This window comes from Panthera pardus, unplaced genomic scaffold (assembly GCF_024362965.1).
Source record: "Panthera pardus isolate Hobbes unplaced genomic scaffold, ASM2436296v1 HiC_scaffold_11, whole genome shotgun sequence".
In the NCBI taxonomy this organism is placed as follows: domain Eukaryota; kingdom Metazoa; phylum Chordata; class Mammalia; order Carnivora; family Felidae; genus Panthera; species Panthera pardus.
This window is the reverse complement of record NW_026526666.1, coordinates 78163672-78170390: the sequence shown is the minus strand read 5'-3', so window position 1 is coordinate 78170390 and position 6719 is coordinate 78163672. Positions and strand designations below refer to the sequence as shown.

The 6719-nt window shown below is 52.7% G+C and overlaps 1 long non-coding RNA gene across 2 annotated transcripts; it reads left to right on the top strand.

The window, feature by feature from the left end:
• The first annotated feature begins 1362 nt into the window (after positions 1-1362).
• On the top strand, positions 1363-4524 carry LOC109255511 (uncharacterized). 2 transcript variants are annotated; one of them, XR_008417097.1, is made up of 3 exons: positions 1363-2025; positions 2646-2849; positions 4191-4524. It is a non-coding gene; the product is annotated as an uncharacterized LOC109255511 (long non-coding RNA). The 2 variants fall into 2 exon arrangements; XR_002075267.2 differs by having other exon boundaries at positions 4100-4524.
• Positions 4525-6719: the final 2195 nt, after the last annotated feature.

Sequence of the window (6719 nt, the reverse complement as noted above, 5' to 3'; positions counted from 1 at the left end):
CCCTCTCCAAGGTCTTCCCGGCCCTCAGGCACTGGCATAGCTGGGGTCCCACCTTCATGATTCCATTCTTCTGAACTTCATATACTCTTCCCATGTTCCCCTGGCTTCCACGGATGATCCAATGAATTCCAAATCCTTATTGCCCGCCTAGAGCCCTCTTCTGAGCTACAGACTGGTCTCCACTGAATGTCTCTCACAAGTCAAGGTCCCCTCCATGATGACGCCCTTCCCGACCACCCCTCCCCCTTCAGAGTTCTAGTCCCTACACAGATCTCAATCTTAGCATCTTGTAATACTCACTTTTAAAATAGACTTTATTTTTAGAGCCGTTTTGAATTCACTGCTAAATTAAGCAAAAAGGACTGATCGTTTCCAAATACCCACAGTCCCCACACATGCACTTGCTCCCCTATATCAACTCCCCCCACCAGAATGGCACATTTATTACCATCAGTGAACCCACATTGACAAGGCATGATCACACCAAGCCCACAGTTCACACTAGGGTTTACTCTTGGTGTTATACACTCTAAGCATTTTGACAAATGTACGATGACATTTATCCACCATCATAGTATCATAGAGTAGCTTCACTGACTAAAAGTTCTCTGTGCTCTGCCTACTCATCCCTTCCCCCCTCCTAACCCCTGGCAACAGCTGATCTTCTTACTGTAGCTCCATAGTTTCGCCTTGTCCAGAATGTCAGATAGTTGGAATCACACAGTGTGTAGGCTTTTCATATTGGCTTCTTTCACTTAACAATGTGCACTTAAGTTTCTTCTATGTCTTTTCATGAGCGTTTGATAGCTCATTTCTTTTTAGCAGTGAATAATATTCCTTTGCACGAATGTATCACAGTTTATCCATTCATTTCCTAAAGAAAACCCTGTAGTACTAATTTTTTTTGCAGGGGAGGGGCAGAGGGCAAGAGAAAATCTTAAGCAGGCTCCACGCCCAGTGTGGAGCCCGGCCCGGGGCTCGATCTCTCAACTCTGGGATCATGACCTGAGCCAAAATCAAGAGTCGGCTGCTCAACTGACTGAGCCACCCAGGTGCCCCAGTAGTCATTTTTTTACACTTGTCAATTTACATGTATGTCTCCCTCCACTAGATAGTAAGCCCCTTAAGAACAAGAGTGACCAAATTTTCATAACCTTACCATCTAGCAAAGTGCCTGGTACGTAGTTGATCCTCAATAAATGTTAAACAGAGGCGTGTTAAAGTCAATAAATAGTGTCCCAGTGGCATCTACAACGCCATATGTGCAAAGCCAAATGTAATCTCTCCTTCTCTTCGCCTTCAAAATGATCCAGATATACTCCTTAGACTTTCTGTTTCATAGAATCCACTTAGGATAAAAATCTGAAGATACCCTAGACTCTTCTCCTTCACCTCCCATGTCCAGCCCCTCCCAGCTCCTATTGACTTGACCTTGAATGTCTCTCACGTTATGCCTGTCTGCTGCACCTTTTACCACCTCTCAAATTCAGACCCTGTTCCTTCCTCCCCTGGATTATTCCAGCAGCCTCCTCACTTCACCGCATCCGTTCTGGCACTCTTCGCACTGGCCACCTGAGTGGTCTTCCTAAAATATCCCCTCCCTACTTAAAAGTCTGCAGTGAGCCCTCACGCCTGTGGGATTACAATGGAACCCCTTACAAAGACGTTTCAAAGCTACTCATGATCCAGCCCCTGAGACGGCGTATGTGACGCTCTCAGCACAGTGCCTGGAACAGGAAAAGCACAATAAATGTTCACATTATTACCATTTTTACAATATAGCCTGGAGATAAAAAGAGTTTGGGAGGACAGGAGAATTGCCATCAAGTACCTGATGACCAGGCATATGAAATATGCATCAGACTCTTTCTGTTTTCTTCCAAGAAACAGAATTGGACAGACTAAGGGAGGCCATGGAGAGGCAAGTTTCATTTAAATTGAAAGGCGACCTTTGTAACAGCCGGAAGCATCCAGCTGGAAGGAAGTGAACACCACTTCACCAGAAGAGTGTGGTGGAATGTTCCGGTATGTTTGAATCCTGGCAGAGGCGTTCACTGCAGTCCTAAAGCCCAGATGGCTTACAAGGGGGTTCAGGCACAGGGGCAGGGGCAGGAGTGTGGACTGCATGACCTCATGGGCATCTCCAACCCATGGGTCCTGTGAGCTGGTGGTGGGAACCCCGCCATTGTCACTTCTACAAGTACCACCCTCCATCCTGCTGTCACAAAGTGACCATAGACAACACTTCTCCCGCCCTGCCCAGACCCTTCAGTTGCCTCTGCCGTTGCTCCTTCCCTCCATCCTGGGTTGTTTTGCTAGCCCCCCTGAGGGCTCCCCAAACCCTACTGCTCCCCCGGGGCCAATCCATCCCCCCGCCCACTCTTACAAAGTGATCTTCTCAAGACAACAGTTGAGACTCTTCCACTCCTCTCCTCAAAACCTTCCAGATCCTCAGCCCCTCCCCCTGCCCTGCCCCAGCCCACTCACTGCCACCCACCCACCACGCACATGGGATCACTGAACATCTGTCAAGCCACTCCCCCGGGCTGGGCCACGTGTCACCTGCTTCGGCATCTTTTAAAGGCTGGCTCACCCTTTCAGGGATAAGTCAAGCCCCACTTCTCCTGTGAGCCTCTCTCCTGCAGGTCTCCATCAGAGGGAATCAGCCCCACGCGTGCGTTCCCACAGCATTTGGCTCACGATCCCATCAGAGCACCTGCCTTGATGCGTCTGGTCCCAGGTCTGGTCCCCTTTGGGTCGGAAGCTCCTTGAGGACAGGAGCATTGTCTAGCCCCTGTCGCTGCAGTCTCCATCAGCCCCATGCAAGGGAGGGGGCATTCAAAGGGAAGGTGAGGAGGTTTTTAAATTGCTTGGAACCCAAGGCTTCTCCGTAAATGTTTGTTAAATATGTGGGTGGACGGGGGAGAAAAGCAGTCCACAAACCTACGCTCTTACCCAGCAGCCTTCGGTCAGGGCTGGTGGTCTTTGGGAGAAGATGGCTACCTTTTACTCTGAGGGTTACTGCTCTGCAGGAAGACCCTGTCTCCAGAATCCGCCCCCCACCCCCAAGGAGCTCCTTTCCTACACCTTCTACTCCAAAGGCTCTTCTCAGTGAAAACTTCCAGAGCCAGGAAAGAGGGACCCCCAGTTGGCCCTTCTCTGGTCAGACACCTCTGCCCTGCGGATGGCATGCTCTGTTTGGCTACCTCAACAGCTCAGCCCCCAGGGGCCCCCATCTTAGAGCAGGAGGCAGCCTGAGCAGGCCTTTGTACCAAAGGCTGGAGCTGGGATTCCCCGGCCGAGAAGGTGGACGGTAGAAATGCAGACCACCAAGGAGGCAGCCATTGGTGGGGGATGAGGAAGGTGGCCCAGCCGAGACCTACAGTCCTTGTCCGTCCAACAGAATGGTGCCTGGAGCTCAGGGCCAAGCCAGGCCCATACACACATGCATCCTTGGACCAGTTCCAGCCGTGTGTGCACACACGTACACACGTACACACACACAAGCACTGATGAGCTTGGCTCCTCCCTTCCTCGCTCTGGGATAAGAGGTTGTAACCCACACGCCCCTGGCCCCTTGCAGGTGAGCCCGGGGTTTCCTGGGACCCACAGTCTGGGTGGACCCAGGCTATTGTTTATTCACAACTGGCCTGGGGGGAGGGGGGTGGAGGGTGGGACTCTGAAGACCCCCCCCACCCCACCCCCACTCCCACTTTCATTTTAATGAAATGAAGCCCCCCCCCGCCCCCCCCCCCCAAACCTTCCTAAGGTAAGAGTGAAATTGATTTTCCCTTTTAACTGGAAAGCAAGATAAACACATGGCACCCTTAGGGGCGGAGGGGAAGCACTTAAAATAGCACATCTCTGGGAGCAGGCTGCTGCTTGCGGAGTTTGTCAGAGACAAGGGCTGAATGCAAATCACAGAGGCGGCAGCTGGGGCCCCCGCCTGTCCCCGGGGAGCAGGTGAGAAGCTGCACCTTCTTAGTTCATCCAGCCTCTGCTTCCACCAAAAGCTTCAGTGGGGCGGGGGCACTGACCTTTGTTCTCACAGACTGCTCTGGAAAGATTTCCCCCAGGTCATCCCCACTTATGCCCACAGCCCTGCAGCCATGGCCCAGCCTTACGACTGCCTGCACCTCAAAAAGAACCCCAGAAGAGCCAAGTCCCTGAGGACAGCAATACTTTTTCAGGGAGCCAGCTGGGGCCACTGACCCTCTTCAAAAGCCCTGTCTAAGGCCGCCCTGGGACCCACCCTCAAGGGACTTGCTCCAAAGACAAGTCTGAGACCCTGGCTGTGGCTGCTGTGGCATGGCTCAGCCACCACGGCTGTCCCCTGAGCACGGTCCCACCAACACTCACTTTGGGAGCCACGCGGGACTGAATGCGGTTTGCATTTCCAAGCCCCGATCGTACACGCGATAGAGGCTCGTGCAGCCGTTTAACACAAAGCTGCCGCTCTGTATTTATTGACATGGAAAGATGTCCACAACATATTGTCGAGAGAAAAAAGCGTTTTACACCACAGCCTGTGGCGTCTGCTCCCGTTCATTCAAAACTGCGTCCATATGTGTTTACAATCAGACAGAGGTGGCTAAGAATGTTCACCAACACGGTACCCAGGGTTGTTTCTGGGAGCAGGGTTTTCGGTGATTGTTTTTTTTACTTTCTCCTTGGTTTGTTTCTGTGACTCATTTTTGTAATCATGAACACGTGTCATATTTTGTTTAAAAATTTTTAGAGACGCCTGGGTGGCTCAGTCGGTTAAGGGTCCGACTCTTGATTTTGGCTCCCTCGAGGTACGTGTTTAACTCGCTGGTGTACCTGCCTCTCCAGGAGTCGGCAAACACATCCCATGGGGCACTTCCAGCCCACAGGACTTTTGTGTGGCTGCCAAGCTAAGGATGGGCTTTACATGTTTCAAGGGTTGGAGCAAACAAAGAGCATGGGGCAGGTACCACATGTGGCCCACCAAGTCTAAATTACTTACTATGTGGCCCTTTACAAAGAAAAGTGTCCACTGCGGGTTAGGAACAGAGATCCAGGGGCACCTCGGTAGCACCCCTGGCTGCCGGAGAAGTGACAGCTAATGACAGGAGGAAGCGACAACTCAGAAGCCCAGAGTTGTTTCCCTGTACGGCGTAATGGGTGCCGACACTCCCGTGCGGAGCTCTTGAGAGAGACTGTAACTTCAAGATCCCCCGGCTGGCGAGGCAGAGACATGGGTCGACTTCAGGATGATTTTCATCCCAGAGAGTAAAATGGAGTTTGGGGGTTTGGGGGAAAGGGCTCTGATAGGGCAGGAAACGTACCATGGAAGCTGAGTACTATTAATCATCCCTGCTTTCAGAGGAGCACACGGGGGCCTTAGAGAAGACAGGCAGTGAGCCACCGGGGGTGGAGAGCAGAGATTTGAGCCCAGTCTGACCCTAGGGCCCGTGTCCTGAGGTCCTCGGGTAAAGTTACCTGGAACGTCAATGACTCATCTGAGTCAGGTGGACTCCTGTGGGCGGGGCCACGGTGCTACCTATTCAGTTGCTTAGCCCTGACTGTGGCCCTGCCTCTGCCCGGAGCTCAGAGGCTCTTTGAGAAAGCAGAGGGAAGGGGACATTCGTGTTCTAGCCACTGCCAGGCGGGCCGGGCACCGTGAAGGTGCTTGACACACCACACGGTGCCCTTCCCTTCTCACACCCACCCATGATATTGGGACCACGGCTCTGTTTTGCAGAAGGGGAAACTGAGGCTCAAGGAGCTTACACAAAGTCATGCAGTTTGTAAAGGGCCACTTCTGGACTTGAAACCAGCTCGAACTCCAGAGTCCACACCTTTCCGTGCTGCCTCTTTGGGGAGGTGGGTGGGGGCACCTTCTCATCTCCTCTGGGGACCCCTCCCTTCCACACCCGCTTCAAGGAAATGCATCAGCAAGCAAGCCGCCTGCCCAGAGCTCTGTCCCAGAGAATCTGAGCCAGCCAAGTGTAGCGGGATTGGGTCTGTTGAGACAGACTAATGAGGCAATTTAAAAACGATTGTTTGGAACACACATACATCTGGTAATAATAGACTACAAGACAACTGACCAGTGAATTTTCTCAGGGCCACTAACAGAGCAAGAGCTCCCAAGCACGTGCGGATGGCACGAGACTGGTGGAGGGCCCCACAGGTATCTCTGTGAGGGTTTAACTCGCTTCGTAGGACTGGCCTGTCCGCTCTTCTGGTGTCGCCTGGCTGGCGGCTGCGTATGTGTGTCTGAAGGATGCTGCCTCGCCCAAAGAAACGCAGGTCCGTGCTCAGCTGGACACTCTCGTGCACGCACAGAGCTCTGCACGCACTGACATACGTGTGAAAGGGTGCCTATGCACACCTACGGCTATCTACGCCCATGCACATGCACAGACATCTTGCACACACACGTGGAAGAGCTCATGCAAACATATACACACGCATACGAAGGCAGAACGCAGTGTCAGCCCCAATCCCTCACCTCTCCCTGTACCCCCGTCCTTCGCCATGTGATGGTTTGGTGTTTCCCACTGAGGAGAGGGGAACACAGTTCCGGGCCCCTTCACTTTGCGTGTGGTCATGTGACTTGCTTTGACCAATAGGATAAGGCGGATGCAACGGTAGTGCCAGTTCCCAGGCGAGACCTCATCCGCTTGCCCTCTTGTCCTCACGCCAACACCACGGAAAGAATGTGCCTGGGCCAGCCCGCCGGTTCCAGCAGG